Genomic DNA, 8797 nt, shown 5'->3' on the forward strand with positions numbered 1-8797 from the left:
GTGTGAGCCACAACATTCTTCCAGGTAGACTCTGAAGCAAGTTGGTTCCATACTCAGTCTACACCAAGCAGTCCTATCGCTACCCAAGGCTATTTGTGCGTGTAAGTTTGCTTTCCCTAAGAGTCATTTAGTTCCTTGAGAACAGAAAATTGAGGTCTTACTGCTCTTCATAGTAGGTCCAGCCAGAAGCAGTGATAGGCACACAGTAGTTACTTAGACATGTACATTTCAGTCAATTTTGATTTTAAAAGGACTCCAGGACCAGCCCATGGCATGGAGATTAAGGCGGCTGGACCCCCCTCATGGTAGACTGCATGATTCAAGTTGCAGACCAGTGGACCCAGAGGTTTGAAAAATATGCTGGGTGTGTATACGTGTGCACAAAATTCCAAAAGAAGGGAGAACTGGAAAAGGGATTATAGTGTGACCATTACCTGAGGGACGCTTTCTTATTTTCCTTCCCTTTTTGGCATGTGCATGCACCCACTGGAAAGAAAAAAGAAAAAAAAGATAAAGAAATGACTGCATGTGATTCTCTAAGATACAATGCCATCTCTCCTCATAAATGTGCTAAATTAGGTACATGGGGAAATTAGCCCAACTATCAGATAGGGAGGAGGCTAAAAAACAATATGAAGTCTCCAGGGCATCTGAAACATTGAATATGAATAATTGTCCATACCATTGAATTGACCATTGTCTTGGTTGTTTTTGAACTCTTAATTCTATGTATCTGTATCTAGTTTTCCTGGTATAATACTCCATTCATAATTCTTGGAAAGCTGGCCTGGTGCCAGTAAATTATTTCAGGTTTTTTTAATCTGAGAATGTTTTTTTGTTTTTTGTTTTTTTTTTCTTTGTGGAGAGGTTTTTGCTCTATGGCATGTGCACTTTACAGAAAGACAGAGACAGAGAGACAGAAAACAAGAAATCATCCACCAGGGGAGATAACCATGCTGCAATCCCTTCTCCTCCATTCTCCTCTCTGGATCTTGGGCATGCATGCACACGTGCCCGGCGTGAATTTAAGCCACCAGGTCTGGGACTCGAACCATGGTTGGCTACATGGGAGTCCAGCAACATAGCCATTATGTCAACTGCTGGTCCCCTGAGAATATTCTTGATTTTTCTTCCCATATTTTGAAAGATAATCTTGCTGGGTATAATATTCTTGGTTGAAATTGTTTTTCACTTAATACTTTGAATATATTTTCTCATTCTTTCCTGGCTCACATTGTTTCCAAATGAAAGGTCCACTGTTAGCCTGATGAAATATCCTTTTTAAGTAACTTGATGCTTCTCTCTTACCAATCATAGTATCTTGTCTTTGTCTGTGGTTTTGGTCAATCTGGCTATGATGTGTCTTGCAGAAGATTTTCTTGGGTTGATTCTATTTGGGATCTTTTGTATTTCTTGAGTCTGGATCTTTGGATGCCTCTCTAGGATTGAAAGTTTTCTTCCAAGATTTCATGGAATAGATTTTCAATGCCCTTATGAGTCTCTTCACTTTCTGGGATACCGATTATCCAGATGTTTGGACGTTTAATGTATCTAGTGTTTCTCATATATTATTCTCATTTTGGGGGGCTATTTCCTCAGTCTTCGTGGTAGATTTTTCTAGGCCAGAGATTCTTTCTTCTATATCTAAGATTTGATCTTCTGTCTGATCTAGTCTGCTTTTAATACTTTCAAAAGAGGTTGTGATTTCCCGTATTACAGCCTTCATCTCTAACAGTTCTGTTTGATTCTTTTCTGTTATGTGTATTTCCTCTTTCAGATCATGCAAGAACTTCCTCACCTCCTGGAACTCATTGGCTCTTTTCTCCTGCCTCTTCTGGAGTTCATTGTCTCTCTTCTCTTGCATCTCTGTTAGTTTTGTCATTGTGAATATTCTAAATTCTACATTCAGACATTTCTGCAAGTTCCATTGTACTGTCTGTGGATGAAGAGGAGTTATTCTTTCCCCTTGGAAAAGAGATATTTTCTTGGTTTCTCATAAATCTTGTGCCCTGTGGTGATTTCTGGTCATCTGATGTGTTATACATTTATTCCTAATTTCTTGAAGTTCAATTTTAGCATTCAGTGGCTTGCTGGTAGAGATGATCTGCAATCTCTCTGCCATTCCGTTTTTCTCCCTTTGTGCATCAGTTCAGTGGGAATTGAGGAATATTCTGACTCTAATAGTATTCAGATATTTGGCTATGGTTCACTTAAACCTGTCTAGAACTCAGTGCGTGAAGGCTGAACAGCAAGGTGATGAGGGTAGAAGAAAAAGGAAAAGAATACAGAGAAAGAGAAGAAAAAATTATTAAAAGACAATAAACATTTTGTTTTTTCTTTAAAAAAATGAAAACCGTATGGCATGCAGGTGCTGCGCTAAAGTAATTTTTCCCAGCTCAAGTCCAGTAAGTATCTCAGAAGATCTGAGTTTCTGCCTCTCCTAAATGGGACAGAGAGAAGAATTAGCAACATAAAGGGGCTGAGAGCCAAGAAAATACCTTTAAAAAAATAAAATCTAAGAAAATTTTAAAAATTTAAAGAGAGCAGCAGAGAGAGACAGAGAGAAGGATACAAAGGCCCTACCACTTTCTAGATTGGGATCTGGAGTGTGAGGTCTCAGCAGAAAATCTTCAGTAGTCAATCTTATTCCTGAAAGTAATTTTTCACAGCTCAAGTTCTATAAGCATCTCGAAAGATCTGAGTTTCTACTTTTCCACTTTCTAGATTGTGATCTGGAGGGTGAAGTCTCAGCAGAAAATCTTCAGTAGTCAGTCTTTTTCCTGAAAGTAATTTTTCACAGCTCCTCTAGGATCTTTAAAAGCCATGGTTATGGCACGACTTCCTGACCAACTTGTTCCTCATGAGAGCAAACAGCAATGAGCCAGGAGCAGGAGCAAGTTGACCCGAGCTCTGCAGCCCCTGTATCTGTGTCTTCCTCAAAAAGCTAATTAAACATTATTTATCCTTAAAAGAAGTGATGTCTTTCATTGATACAATGCCATGCCCCTTCATGAAGTAAAGTAAATCTTTAACCACTCAAAATAAATATTAAGTTGTAAAAGTGTATTGTTGTTTCCTGTTGTTAGACTGTTGTTAGTGTCATTTCTTCACCTGATATGGATCACCTCTCTGCTCCCATTCTTCATAAGGTTAAGAAACTGAATGTGTACATGCAGATTTCAGTTCTAAAGACTAGAATTATAGCATCCATTTTGATTGAATGATACTATTTCTAGGTCCTGGAAGACAGCCATTACTAATACTACTTGGCTGTGGTAAAGGCTGAAATGAATTCTATTAAAAGAAAAATTCCTAAGTAACAGATATGTTCACAAGTTGCTCTCCACTTAGCATTCAATCTGTTTAGGAATATGCGATTCTTTTAATCCAGAATTAACGTAAGATTACTGCATTTTAGCACAGTGTCGTGTGTTTTAATAAACTAAATTCCTTTTGCCAAAAACGTCATGTTGTAGCTTTTTGGGAAAGGCAATCATTTTGAGGTTTGGATAATCTTTTTCTAAAAAAGAAAAACAAATGCCATTGATTCACAAACAAATGTCTGTTTCTTCAAACTTACTCACCATATTAGCCATCATGTTTCAAGACCATTCCTGTCATCCAGACACCCCACTTGCAACTAAGAAAAGAAGTAGCAACATCAGCACAATCAGTGTCCTAGGCAGCTCAGGGTGCCACTAAAAAAAAAAAAAAAAAAAAAAAAAAAATCCCATAGACTGATTTAAACAACAGAATGCATTTCTCACAGTTCCCAAGGCTGAACTGAGATCAGGGTGCCAGCGTGGTCAGGTTCTGAGGAGAGCACTCTTCTGGCTTGGACCTCCTCACTCTGTCCTCATGTGGGAAAGAAACTGGGCTCTCTCGAGTCTCTTAAAAAAAAATACAAATCCAGGGCCAGCTAGTGGTCTAGGGTTAAGACACTGGACTCCCACATTATGCACTATCGTTCAAGTCCTGTACCCAAGTGGCCTGAAAAACATGCCAGGCACGTGTAGATACATGCCCAAAATCCCTAGAGGAGAATGGAAGAAAGGGATTGTTTTGTGGCATGGCAATTCCTCAGCGTGAGTGATTTTTCATTTTCCCTCTCTCTGCCTCTCTCCAGCAAGCACTAGTGCCCTATGGGGGAAAAAAAATGTACAATGAAATAAAAAACTAATTCAATCAGATGAGGGTTCAACCCTTCACAATCTTAATTATTTCCATAAAGGCTCTACCTCCAAATAAAGTCACACTGAGAGGTTACAGCTTCAAAGTATGAAAACAGTGGAAACATGTTTCAGTCGATAGCACATTGGTTTTAAAAGACCTTGAAATTCAACATTATCAAGTGTAGAGTACCAAGGTAAATCCAGTTGAAGACAACTATCAAATGAAATCTTATTTATACATTAAGTTGTTAAAAATACAGCTCAATTAATGTCCTCAGCAAAGTAATTTTAAAAATACAAAATAATATCCCTTCATAAAAATAATATGAATGTATGAAAGTATAGTTAAAACTCCCTGAGAGGTTGAGATACTTATAGATGCTGAAATAGAACATATTTAAAATAATACTAAACAATAAAGACCACCAATAAAGACAGTAATAACTATCATTTTATTAAAGTCACACAAACATTATATAAAATTATTACATCAAACTTTGATTAAATATTTTTGCTATCCCAACTATGATTTTTTTTACAACATGTTTTGCACCACATTTTCCCAGGAAAGAGGCAAATTACAAAAATTTTAAAATGTTCAGGAAGAGATACCAGCAGATGGCATAATGGTTATGTCCATAGACTTCAACATAGTCAACAACGGTTCAATTCCCAGACCCAGTGACTTAAAACTCATGCCAGGCATGTGTGCCTATGTATCCAAAATCCCAAGAGGAGAATGAAGGAGCAGAATGGCCATCTCCCTAGGAGATGATTTATCTTTTTCTGTCTCTTTGGCTAGAGCATGTGCCCTGCCCTAAAGCAAAAATCTCTCTTAAAAAGTAGAAAAAAAGGATTAGGACGAAAACATGCCTAAGGAGGAAAAAAAATACAAATTTGTCTCTGGGTCAATACAGATCCATGCTTCTATTTCAAACTCTCTTAGTCACTGTCTATTCTTAGGTACTTGTAACCACTAATATCACACGAAATCTCATATGGATATTTAATGAATGTTTCTGAAAACCATAGTAACCATCTGGAGATGCATATACTTACCTACTATCATACTCAGATCTACTTAGCAGGTTGGGCCTTCCCAGGCTGCTTCTTGCTGGCCCTATAAACATCCATTCAGTATCCATGTTGATTGACTCCATATTATAGTTCAACTGAAAAGTAACATTCTGAGGTTGGATCATTTCCTTGCTTTGAACATCCTACTCAAAAGCAGTCTCAAGAAACTGGGTTACATCCATCTCCTTTCAAGAAAGTGAGCTATTGGAACAGACAAGGCAGATCAGATGTATGCCCTACCCTTTGTTTTCGAGAGAGTTCCCAACACCCTTACAATTGAGCCCCTTCTTACTGAAGCTAGTTTAAATTATGTTCTGTTTTCTACAACCAAGTAATCCTCAGGATGACTCATGGTGAACAGAATGGGCCACTTGGAGAAAGTCACTACTGGGAAGATGTATGGGTACCTAGATATATCAGATAGGGACCAGTAAAGAAAGAGAACACTCAGGACCAGCAAATAGAGTAATGGCTATGTTGCTGAACTTCCATGTAGTTGACTGCAGTTCGAGTCCTGGACCTGGTGGCTTAGACTCACACTGGGCACGTGTGCATGCATACCCAAGATCCTGAGAGGAGAATGGAGAGAAGGGATTGTGGTGTCGCCATCCACCCTGGGGGGTGATTTCTTGCTTTCTGTCTCTCTGACTTTCTCTGTCTTTCCAGTGAGCACATGCGCCCTATAGCAAAAAACTCTCAAAAAAAAAAAAAAAAAGAAAAAAAAGAACACTAGTTCCATAGAGTAAAAAGGGGCAAATACAGAATTGCAGAGGCAATGTACTAAAAGCAGAAAGATGCTATCACCTGTGGTCCCAGAAATACAGAAGGAGATGGGATTAATGAAACACCAGAGCTAGGGCTGCCCACCATGATGTGGGATCATAAAGGCAGGGGTTGCCTAGCAAAGCTGGAATCTTAGGAAGATCCAACTGTAGAAAAAAAAAAAAAAATCCATCCAAATAAGAGAGTCTTGGTGAGAGAAGTTACCTGGTTTCTACTCTCTTGCTTCTGTTTCTGTCTTTGTCTCCCATTAGCCAAACCTAACTGGAAGCTGATTGGAAAGAGAATTATTGAAATTCGGGTGGCAGAAATCAGCACCATTCTATATGGAGCCGAATCCAGGAAAGGTGGGCAATGGATCAGAGAGCAGAAAGGTTGACTAGACTCATGCTAGTCACCAGATCAGCGGCAGTAAGCCAGCGAGGCCAAGACTATTAAAATATGGCCTACTTTGGTAAGGACTGATTCAGGATCTAGATGGACCTGGACCTGAAGTATTGACCACTGTTCATTCACATGAACTTAGCAGTGGTCAATAAAAGACATGATTTGACTTTGATTGGATTCATATGCACACACAAAGCAGTCACACACCATCTGAACATATTTTATCGTAACAGGAGCAACAGAATGTGGTTCTTACCCTCAATTAACCCCTAACCCCGACTGTGGGGACAATGAAGTAAGTGGTACCATGCGTCAGAGTAGTGAAAAAGCAGTAAAAAATGAACTAACATTTACTGAGCTCTATTATGTCTCTCAGTCTGGGCTTGGGTGTTTTATAAACACTGTTTCATCTTATAAAACCTTGTGGTCATAGACAATTCTTTATGAATATCTCATACGTGTGCATACAAGTTACTCCTATCTTTTGTTCCAGAGTTTCTGTTTATAATCAACAACCTTTTCTTTTTAAAGGGTTATTTTATTTTAACTTTACTTATCTATTTATTTATTTATTTTTAATTTGACCAGAGATAGACAGAGTGACAGAGAGAGAGAGAGAGAGGAAAAGAGAGAAAGCAAGTTTCAGGTCCCAGATTCAAACCACATCGGCCATGTGGGAGTCCAGGGCCCTCCACCAGTATGCCACCTTCCGGCCCAGCCAACAATCTTGATAGGGATGGTATCTCTGTTGGGAGCAGAGGGCAGGGTTGTTTGGTTGGGATAAAGGTCAGGCAGATTTGCTTGTATTCCATTATTTAAAACATCTGGATTATTATGGTTTGACATTTCTGAGCTGTGTTGTTAAACCCACTTAGCACAGAGCATCTGCCTGGGCTGCTGGCCATCAGAGGGCAGAGTTGGGTGGCAAGTGGAACTGACACAAACTTGAAAAACTCAGGCTGCTTGATATATCGTGAGTCCTTAGTCTCTGACCCAGAAGTCTTTTGTCTTTCGTTAGGATTCATGACACTGCAGCAGGTTGATTTGTTAGCTTGCAAGTAGGATACAATCTCAGATCCACTGCATTTCCGTGGGACTAGAGTCAGGCAAGAAGGATTGCTCAGCACCAAACATAAGAGACATTCACTCTCAGGATCCTGCCAGGGCCTTCTTTCTCCACAGGCACCACTCTTACCTCAACCAAATCCTGGCATCGCTTAACACCTTGGACACTAAGTATCATTCTATTCATTCTAAAGGTGAAGTAGTTTATAGGTAAAGAGTTTAGCCTAAGATCTGTCTCCATCCAAATCACATTTTACAATGTATGTGTATATATTCATGCATGAAAAGTTATAGATCTGAAGGACTGTAATGATAATGTGTATTACAGATAAACAGAATCATCTGAAGAAAAAAAAAAAATCAACCAAACTTCTGAACTGGTTAGTAGAAACTGGACATGGTCATCTCTGATAACTGTACTGACTGCGTAGTTCAGGGACCACAAGCAAACCGCAGGATCCTGGGTCGTGCTGCATTGCAACACTAATGTATCACCTGGCTTCACACGCAACTCTGGAGTTTTCTACGGAGAGATCCACACTATAAAAAAGTGATTGCTATAAAAGAATAACTCAGTCTGAAGTGCTTTACAGACCATGAGAAAAGGGGCAGAGCTGTAAACACTAATGGACGTTGTAAACAGTGGCCCAGACATTATAGCCAGCCACTGTGACAGATGAGTGGATGCCTCCAGTGTCAGATGCAAGCACAAGCAAAAGATATTGCTGGCATCTTCATGGAAAGCTAATGATCACTTCAGTGGACTAGAAGAGGAAAGAGGAGATCCGGGAGACTTAAATGATACTTTCATTCAGATCACTTGAATTAAAAAAAAATGAAGTGCTTAATTCCTTACTAGAAAGGTTAATTTGAGGAGATTTAAGTGAAAAACCCCAATTCCATTCATTTTCTGTTAATTCAAACATTAAATTAGAATCTACTGTTGCTCCTTTTAATAATATGCATGGATGGGAGTAATGAGGGCAGGCAGGTCAAATTTAACACTAAAGTCACTCATATCTTAGAGATTTAAAAGATATAAGGTATTAAGCCCTGTAAGAGCTCCTAAAATTCTAGCCTTTGAAAGATGATGATTACCCTATATTTAATTTTGATTAGAGGACATATCAGGTGTAAAGAAAGCAAGATCCGACTATATGAATATAACCACTGACATGCAAATATATATATATGTGTGTGCATGTGTGTGTGTGTGTGTGTGTAAATACAAATATGCAAAAGTGTGTATTCAGACATACATACATACAGCACTCTCTTCAAGTATGACAGGTCTTGAAAAATTCATGAAAAACATA

At 38.8% G+C, this 8797-nt stretch overlaps 1 long non-coding RNA gene across 1 annotated transcript; it reads right to left on the reverse strand.

Moving 5' to 3' along the window:
* Positions 1 to 456: 456 nt before the first annotated feature.
* On the reverse strand, positions 457 to 6109 carry LOC102487596 (uncharacterized). The gene is made up of 3 exons (XR_333266.1): positions 6054 to 6109; positions 5232 to 5450; positions 457 to 486 (listed from the first exon to the last, which is right to left on the reverse strand). It is a non-coding gene; the product is annotated as an uncharacterized LOC102487596 (long non-coding RNA).
* Between the last annotated feature and the right edge of the window lie 2688 nt (positions 6110 to 8797).

The sequence above is a fragment of the Tupaia chinensis genome, unplaced genomic scaffold (assembly GCF_000334495.1).
Source record: "Tupaia chinensis unplaced genomic scaffold, TupChi_1.0 Scaffold000033_1, whole genome shotgun sequence".
Taxonomy (NCBI): Eukaryota; Metazoa; Chordata; class Mammalia; order Scandentia; family Tupaiidae; genus Tupaia; species Tupaia belangeri.